This window comes from Arachis hypogaea, chromosome 17 (assembly GCF_003086295.3).
Source record: "Arachis hypogaea cultivar Tifrunner chromosome 17, arahy.Tifrunner.gnm2.J5K5, whole genome shotgun sequence".
NCBI classification, from domain to species: domain Eukaryota; kingdom Viridiplantae; phylum Streptophyta; class Magnoliopsida; order Fabales; family Fabaceae; genus Arachis; species Arachis hypogaea.
The window spans coordinates 112,929,495-112,938,981 of record NC_092052.1 but is presented as its reverse complement, the minus strand read 5'-3'; the positions used below and the strand labels follow the sequence as shown (position 1 = coordinate 112,938,981).

General features: G+C 31.7%; 1 long non-coding RNA gene across 1 annotated transcript; it reads left to right on the top strand.

Annotated features, from left to right (window-relative positions):
- The first annotated feature begins 2,667 nt into the window (after window positions 1-2,667).
- LOC140180846 (uncharacterized) lies at window positions 2,668-4,063 on the top strand. Its single transcript, XR_011874866.1, has 2 exons — window positions 2,668-2,922; window positions 3,828-4,063. It is a non-coding gene; the product is annotated as an uncharacterized lncRNA (long non-coding RNA).
- Window positions 4,064-9,487: the final 5,424 nt, after the last annotated feature.

The following is a 9,487-nucleotide window of genomic DNA, read 5'->3' as shown; positions in this document are numbered from 1 at the left end:
ATTGTTTTTCGTGGGTTCTTCCAATCCCATTGTTGATCTTCATTGAAATGCACATCCCTAGACACAGTCAACTTTCCAGATTGAGGATGATACACTTTGTAGGCTTTTGAAACAGAACTATAACCCACAAAAATACCCGGAATTGCTTTCTTGTCAAGCTTGTCGCGCTTAACCTGTGGAACATGTGCAAAACAAACACAACCAAACACTTTAAGAAAGGTTAGTGAAGGCTTATATCCATACCAAGCTTCAAAAGGAGTTTTGTCTTTCAAAGCCTTGGATGGAAGTCGATTTTGAAGAAAAACGGCTGTGTTGGCCGCTTCAGCCCAAAATTCTTTAGGCAATTCCTTCTCATGCAGCATGCATCTGGCCATCTCCATTACTGATCTATTTCTCCTTTCACTAACTCCATTTTGCTCTGGAGTGTATGGGGTTGTGAGTTGATGTACAATACCAGCTTCTTCACAAAATTGATCAAATTGTGTTGAGGTGTACTCCTTCCCATTATCTGATCTTAGAAATTGTATCTTGTACCCACTTTGAGTTTCCACCATATTCTTGAACTTTACAAAGACTCCAGCCACTTCATGCTTGAATTTCAAGAAAAAAATCCAGCACATTCTTGTAAAATCATCTATGAAAAGAATAAAGTATAGACTACCTTGTAACGATGGAGTTCTTTGAGGTCCTGCCACATCAGTGTGGATGAGTTGCAGCTTTTGAGAGGCTCTCCAAACTGTTTTGGGAAATGACACTCTGTTTTGTTTACCAAATTGACAGGCATTACAATTTGGCAAATGATCAGAGAGTATTGGTAGACCTTCAATCATATCTTTCCTCTTCATGTTCAGCATCCTTTGAATATGACAGTGACCAAGTCGCTTATGCCAGAGTTCAGTGGGACTGACTTGGGTGATGTAAGCTGTCTGCTCCTCCACAATTGGATCAAATGAGAAGCTTTTTCCTCTCATTTTAACCCTTAAAATCTCCCGACCGGTAGTGTCAAAGATAAGACAATGTAGATTTTCGAAAAAAACTTTAAATCCCTTTTCTAACAATTGACCCACACTAAGCAGATTTTGGTCAATGTCAGGCACATACAGAACATCTGAAATGGTTTTCATACCTGAGCTAGTTGAAATTACAATTGTTCCTTTTCCTTTTGCAGAAATATAGTCACCATTCCCAATTCTGACTTTTGAGAATTTAGCAGGCTTCAAATCCTTGAAAAGAGTTTTATCATATGTCATGTGGTTTGTACAACCACTATCAATCAGCCAGCATTCAGAACTACTCCTTGCTGAGAAGCATGTTGCCACAAAGATTTGATCTTCTTCATTTTGCTCTACAACATTGGCATTAGCTTCATGTTGTTGAAATTTGCCTTTGCAAATTACAGCTTCATGTCCAAGCTGATTGCACTTGTTGCACTTTGCGTCTGGTCTTCTCCAACATCTGAAGGGTGGGTGACCCATTTTGCCACAATGCTCACAAGGTAGGTAATTTTTCTTTTTACCTTTGTCTTTGCTTTGGCTGCTTTGACTACTTCCAACTTCATGATGCTTGGCTGGTAAAGCACCTTCAACCACGTGATCTTGTCTCATAAGCCTTCGCTGCTCTTGGGCCTGCAAGGCATGTAACACTCCTGCTAAGGTGATTTTGGACAGATCCTTCGTATTCTCCAAAGTAGTTATTGATGCTTCATATCTCTCTGGCACTGTAACTAGAATTTTTTCCACAATTCTAGAATCAGTGAATTCAGTGCCGAGTAATCTAACTTTGTTTGCAATAGAAAGCAACCTGTCAGAGTATTCTTTGATTGTCTCAGAACCTTTCATTCTCTGCATCTCGAATTCCCTCATAAAGTTGAGCACTTGCATGCCTCGAATCCTCTCATCCCCTGCGTATTCTTCCTTTAAATAGTCCCAAATTGCTTTTGGTGTTTTGAGAGTCATGATTCTAGTGAAGATTATTGATGAAACACCAGTAAAGAGACATGATCTTGCCTTTGCCTTCCTTGTTTTTTTCTCCTTGTGCAATTTTATTTGAGCCATGGTAGGATTGTTTGGCAGCGGAGGAATTTCGTAATCCTCTTCCACGGCTTCCCAAAGGTCCAATGCCTCCAAATAAGACTCCATTTTAACTGCCCAAAGGTCATATTTTTCTCCATCAAAGGTGGGCGGAGCAATTTGTGAGAGACTTGCTTCACCTTCCATTTTCACAGGCCCCGTAAGAAGAATGCTGTGATACCAATTTGTTGGTTTATGGTATAACCAGAAATATTTAGGACAGAGATATGAGAAAAATACGTAGGTGAAAGGAATGGGAATCACACCTATTTACTTTACTGAAGCAGTACATTTATAGGATTTTAATCCATGACACTACCACATCACCACTAAACTAGGAAGTGGGATGAACAGAAACTGCCACATACCCACTAGATAAGGAAGTGGAATAACAAAAACTACTTTTCTCCTAAAGTGCAGGAACCACTAATTGACTAAAACAACAAACTGAAACAATAATAAAAAAAAACTTAATGCAGTCCAAAAGCAAATAATTAACAGTATCACTATCACATACATGAAAATATCTTTATGTAAGTAATCATTGAATTAAATTCTTATTAATTTTTTTCCCGTTATATACTAGCCAGAAAAAAGAAACAGTTTTATTGGCATACAGTACGTTTAATTTCCTTTGATGGTAACAAGCCTAACACGAATATATACTCATTCTATCTGTATCATTTGGGTCTCAAAAATGTGAAGGTTTGGGTATATTCTGAAATAAATATGGAAAAGAAGTGAAAAAGTAATTGAATAGCGGGCACGTTTGAGATGCAGACAGAGCAGCCGCACATGCTAGCTAGCTATATATCTTTCAACATTAAAATCAAAAGCAAGCGCACTTGCATTGGTAAAGAATCCCACACCCAGATTTCATCTGCATATTCTCTTTAATTTGTTCTTTTAGTTATTATTAACATGCATCTATATATTTCTCTCTCTGATGATGAAGAGTACTGTTCAGACTTCAGATAATCTCATGTTAGATTGTTAGTTATAACTCAACATATTATTCAAAAAGTAAAAATAACGAGAGGAAAAAAAAGGTTAGTTATATTAAGTGGAAATATATATAGATAGACCAAAATTGTCCTTTTTCTGATCATCTCCTTTTATTTTCCGAATGTTTTAATCGGTTGCTTGCAACTAATTAAGAAGAATAAAGGTATCATGCTGCAACGGATATCCCTTTAATTTCTTGATTATTCAGCAATGGAATATATTTTAGGAAAAGTATAGGTAAACAATGAAAATACATAAATAATATGAACAATGTTCAATTCAATAGGTATGCAGATGATTATATTTATTATTTTGAATTGAATGGTTATTTTTTTTATTTGATTTACTCATGCACAGTTAACATGGTTGGATATTTAATTACTAGATGTGTAGATGGTTATCTTAATATTAAGGTTTAGAAAGTAATTTAGAGGTAGAGTGTTTTTTTTTTTACTTTATTAGATTAATTCTAGAACCCATTGTTCATCTTATTTACAAAAGTCATGGTCTACCTAACAAAATTCTTTATTTTATTTTCTTTTAAAAGCAATTAAAAGCAAGCTAGCTAGAATATTTTTCCAAACCAATTCATTAGTGCGATCGCTTACTAATCGTTCACGGCATATTTTTTGCAATCTCAATAATTAATCGATAATAATTAACTTTTATAATTGAAAAAAATTGCTACATGATGAGCAGTGACATACAGTAAACTTAGAATTATATTTCATTTGCTGATAGATTTGTTGGTAGGTATGGATATTGGAGGACCCATCTCCTATGCATGGCCATGCCATTTTCTGAGACTGATGGGGCCATATGTCATCAAAAGAGTTCTTTAATGTCTGCAACGGATTAGTCCTTAACTTATCGTGACGGATTATGGGATACCGTTTGGATAAACCACAAAAAAAAAAAAGAGTTCTTTAATGTTAATTCTTGATTCTTATTTATTACATTACATTACCTGCTATTATGGCCATTCAATATATTATTTCATATTAGAAAGGAGCAACATCAAAGTTAGATTCTTTAAGTTGTTAGTTAGATAGCTAGTTGATGCTTTAATTCGGAGTGGAAGGCAAGGCCGTGTGCAACTAAGAAACGTACGTAGCTAGGCAGCAGTGGAAGCCTATGAGGTTGGGGATTTAATCGCTAGTGCCTTCTCCATCAACTTGCTTTCCAATGCTACCACTTTTACGGTTAAATTAAAAGTCAATATTCATGCCAAGATATTTTTTTAAAGATAATAATTAATAATTATTACATAATTTAGTATATTTGATTAGACTTTTTTAATATAATATATATTAGTATTTTAATTTTTTTTTTTCACATGAAGAATATTTATATGAGTAATCATTTAAACTAAATAGTTTTCTCCATTTTTGGAGTTAGGGACCACTTTCACATCTCCAACTACAAAAAATATCAAAAACTTTGTTTTTATGGTAATCCCCACAAGGAAGAAATTAAGAAAATAATGATGTTAGGGAAGACAATAAAAAATTAATTTAAATAGTTTAAATTTGTTTTATTTAATATTCGTTAATTTTATCAATAATTAGTAAATATTAAATAATATAAATTTAAATTGTTTGAACTGATTTTTTATTGTTGTTAAGAAAATTGTTGAAAGGATCATTATTGTTTTTATGCATTATTTTTAATTATTAATTTAATTTTTTAATTTAGTAATATAATAATATATTTTTAATTTATATTTTTAAATATTAATAAATAAATTATTAACTAAAAATAATAAATTCTACTAGTTCTTTAATATTTATAGGAAATTAATACAATGGCTTCCAAGCTTCGTTTTTAGCTGCTAGTTGCTGCTACTTGCTTCTTGTATGCATTATCAGTGAGTGCTCTGCTCTCTAATTTCAAAATCGAATCTAATAGAAGAAGTATAGGGAGTCAATGGAGTATTTGTACAATGTGTATAATGAGGTTTAGGAATGTTCGATTCAGTAGGATATCATATGTTTATTATCTTTGGTACTCAAATTATTATTCTGGATAGTATGAATATATTGTGTTTAAAAAATTAGTAGTATTTTATTCTAAATGTTCATTTTTTAACTTATATTAGGCCAAATAAATAACCCATTATACACATTGTATAAATACTCCATTAACTCCCTAACAAGATTCAATCTAATTGCAATGCTAGTTGCTACTACTTGCTTCCTTTTTATTACTGTAATATGTATAGTTCTTTAACGAATAAGATTTGTTTTTAAAAAAATGAAAACATAAAGCTTATTCAATATCTTAAAAACTTTAATTAAGAAAATCTTAACAAATACATATTTATGAGACTAATTACGGAGTCAAAAATGGTAGGTATCTATAAGCAGGTATGTGTAATTAAAAATAAATAAAATTTATTACTTTAGTAATAAATATGTATTTCATATTATTATTATTATTATTTGATATTGAGATATTGTTTGAGTCACTAATCTTAGTAAAATTAACAATTTTATTATAATAAAAATAGTCAAAAACTTACCTTAGTTTAATTAAAGATGCACTTCTTACTCATAAAAAAACCTAGAAAAAAATAGACACACAACTTATTTAAATTTAATTCAATCAACTCAATTTAATAAGGAAAAGGGATATATATATATATACTAAAAGAAAAGGAAAAATCGTCATAACTTATACAATGTAGAACTAACTTATAACACAATATAATAACATATGATAAACTAGACTATTGTAATTAACAACACAAACGTAAAAATATATGCTCCTACATTATTTTTTCTAGGTTGGAAAGAGCTCATGCATTATCCTCTCTGAATTGAAAAAACTCAGCTTGTAGTAGTAAAAGATTCCATTGGTGAGTGCATTTGGTCTTGAAAGATGTAAAAGGACATAACTCAACTTGATTCTTTTGACTATCTATATAATCGTAACGGAGTTAATACGATCTTCTTGCCATCTTTTAACAAAAGACGCGTACCCACGAACCAAATAAAATTTTATTAGAACAAGACAAGGATTAACCTTACTCTGATACCAAACTGACACCGGGACGTCGTTTGAGTCACCAACCTTGGCGAGGTGAATAATCTCACTATGGTAAAAATAAGAATAGCTAAGAACCCTCCTTGGTTGGCTAAGGCAAGGATGTATTTCTTGCTCTTAAAAGAGTCTAGAGAAAAATAAGTATACAACTTATTTAAATGGGGTACATATACATATTTAATTATTTATACTAGTAGGAGAGGAAAAAACTTTATAACTTGAACAATATGGAATTAACTTATAACACAATATAATAACATATGCTAAATTAGACTATTTTAATTAACAACACAAACGCAAAGAAGCTCTAGTATTGATATTTGATAGTCCCAAAACGTCTAAACTATTAAATGGTCCTAGTAAAAAAAAACATATTTTTTAAATTTTTTAATAATTGTTAAATAGTCCTTATTTAATTTTATTTATTAATTGATCATTCATATATTATTTAATTTTAAAATTTATCCTATATTTTATAAATTATTATTTTATTCTTCATGATATATTTTATCGTTAAAACTTTATCATTAAGTTCTATGAAGATCAATCTTGAAATCAATTTTATTTTGATTTGAAAACTCTAGTTTTATCTTTTTCAATATTAAGATTACTAATTTCATAATCTAATCTATCATCAATTTGTTTCTCAATTACCTAATTCTATAATTGTAATTGCTTATAAATTTCTCCCACTGTGATTATCAATTTGTAACAGTGTTGATCATCTTTTATGAATTGACAGGTATGTTATCTTTGTAGTTGCAGAAATCGCAATTTGCAAAAAATTAATCGATTTTTTTATTGAAGAAATCGATTGGTTAGTGAATAAAATTCCTCTCTTTTACGTTGTTCAAAAAACAATCCATTTTTATTTTCAGCTAATCGATTGGTTCACAAGGAATTTTTTTTGTTTGGAACTACTCGTAAATCAATCAATTTTTTATTGTAAAAGTTGATTGATTAATTACAATTTTTTTAATAACAATCGATTGTTTTCTGAGGAAAAGTCAATTTTTGTGCAATTAAATCAATTTTATTACCCATTTAATTGAATGGAGAAATAAATCAATTGATTGGATTTATACGTTCCAATTGATTGGAAGAAACATCTACTTGATTGGAATGGATATGCACTTTTATAATCGTCAACGAAAAAATATGTGTCCAAATAATAGATTGTGTGATCCTCGACGGAAATTATAATTAGATACTAGTGGCCATAATCATCAGAGTTATGGAGACGTAGGCAGTTAATGGGACTTAATTGAATTAATTGATGGATTATGGCCTTTAAATTTTTTAAGATAGGATTAAGCATTTTAGCTCCAGCTTAAATCTTGATAGATGCGTCAATCTTAAGGGGACAATTTGTTAGTCAAAAAATAAAACAAGTTTAAAATATCGAGGTAGGAACTCATTTGTATTTTTTAAGATAATGAAATTCATCGAAAAGGACATATTGACAAGAGAGATGAGTTCGATCGACAGGGTTCATCGAAGAAAAGTGAGATAATCGAAAATGGTGGAGAAGTTGACAAATAAAGACAATCGATGGCCATTACCACATCATTCAAGGCGCAAAAACGGGTACTCAAGAAATCACACACATGGAAAATATGTTGGTTTGATTCATTGAAAAGTCTTATAAATAATTGAAGAATGGAAGGAAAAAAGGTTAAATTCGTTTTCAGAAAACACTCTCGCATTCTCACATTCCCAGTGATTTTCTGAGTCTGCAAAGAGCTTTCTCTTCTGTAGGATTCCTTCCATGTCTTTTATACTTCCTTTAATTATCTTGTAACTTTTCCATCTGTAATATTTGTATTTGAATTCAAAGTCCTTTGACCCTGTCAAAGACAGTTTATTGCTTTCTTTTAAATTCAAAGTTGTTTTCTTCATTCTAGTAATTTCATTTTATTCTTTTTCAAATAATTTTCTTTTATATTTCAAATTTTCTTTTGTCATTTTGATCAAGTGAAAGAATTTTTGGTGCACTTTCAAAAACTAGTACTCATAAGAGGAGTAGGTTTCGCTCCCAAATTATTAGATATCAAACCAACTCATATTTGTTAAAAATCTGCATAACAAATTAGCATGCTCAGTGGGACAGTTTTTTGAAAAAAGTGTGTCAAAAATTATTCGTAATGATTTAGTTCATGCAACTTAGAAGTGGAAGAATAATACACATGGCGGACGAAATTTCTAATACCAATGGTGGTTCGTCTATAAATGATAATGTTCTTGTAGTTGCACAAACTTCTGTAGAGTTGACGGCGCATATGGAAGGTAGTATGTTGCGAGAAAATGCGATGGTCAATAACCACATGTTGGGAATAGTGGGCATAATCCACGCCCATGAATCACTCCACAACCGCCAGTAACTGCAAGTTGGCCTCCTTTCGGCCTTCCTTCAGGTTATACTCCACCAATGGGTAGTTATGGGCCTCTAATTCGATTTGAAAATGCATCAAGAGCGGTTAACAATCAACCGCCTTTACATCATCCTGAATTTGCCCGTGATTATCAAGTAGGTTCAACATCAAACAGCCCTGGTTCGATGGCAGCGTTTCGACAACATGTCGATGAAAGTCATTATGATTTAGTCAATTTATTGATTCAGTAGACGACTACTATCTTGAATCCTATGATGGCTGATCATAAGACAAAGTTTGAACGCCTCGCTAGACAAGTCGAGCGAATTGCTCGATCTGTTGATTATGACGAGGGTGATTGATGAAGAGAATTTTTGACGGTTTAGAATTTCACAAATGAATTCTCGTTGTAAAGTATAGTTTCCAAACTAATCAATAATCATTTCATACAAAAATTTTTTGGCTGTCACAAAGAACAATCCCCAAATAAGAATTAACCGGAGTATTTAGACTCCGGGTCGTCTCACAAAGAGTTGCAATGAAATGATCAATTATTGGCTATGAAGGGGTAGGGGGGTTTTGGTTGATTAGAAGGGCAATAAAATAAAAAGACAAGAAAAGTAAATTGAGCAAGTAATTAAAGAAAGCAAGTAATAAAGAGAGACATTCATGGCAATGGATTGAGATCATAGGCTTTCTATCCTAGTCATGCATGATTAATTCATCTTATTTAGTTAACTCACACATCGGGAGAATGTCAAACAAGACTAATTAATCATATCACAAATATAAACAAGAATTTATCTCATTACGTCAACTCCAACAAATAGGGAGAAAGTCTAACGAGACTAGCTAATCTCAATCCAAAAGTCCTAACCAACTTACTAATTAAAATAGCAAAAGATTAGCGTCAATGGAAATAATATTCCAAAAGTCCTAATCAACTCACTAATTTAATTAGCAAAAGGTCAGCGTCAATGGAAACAATACTAGCTA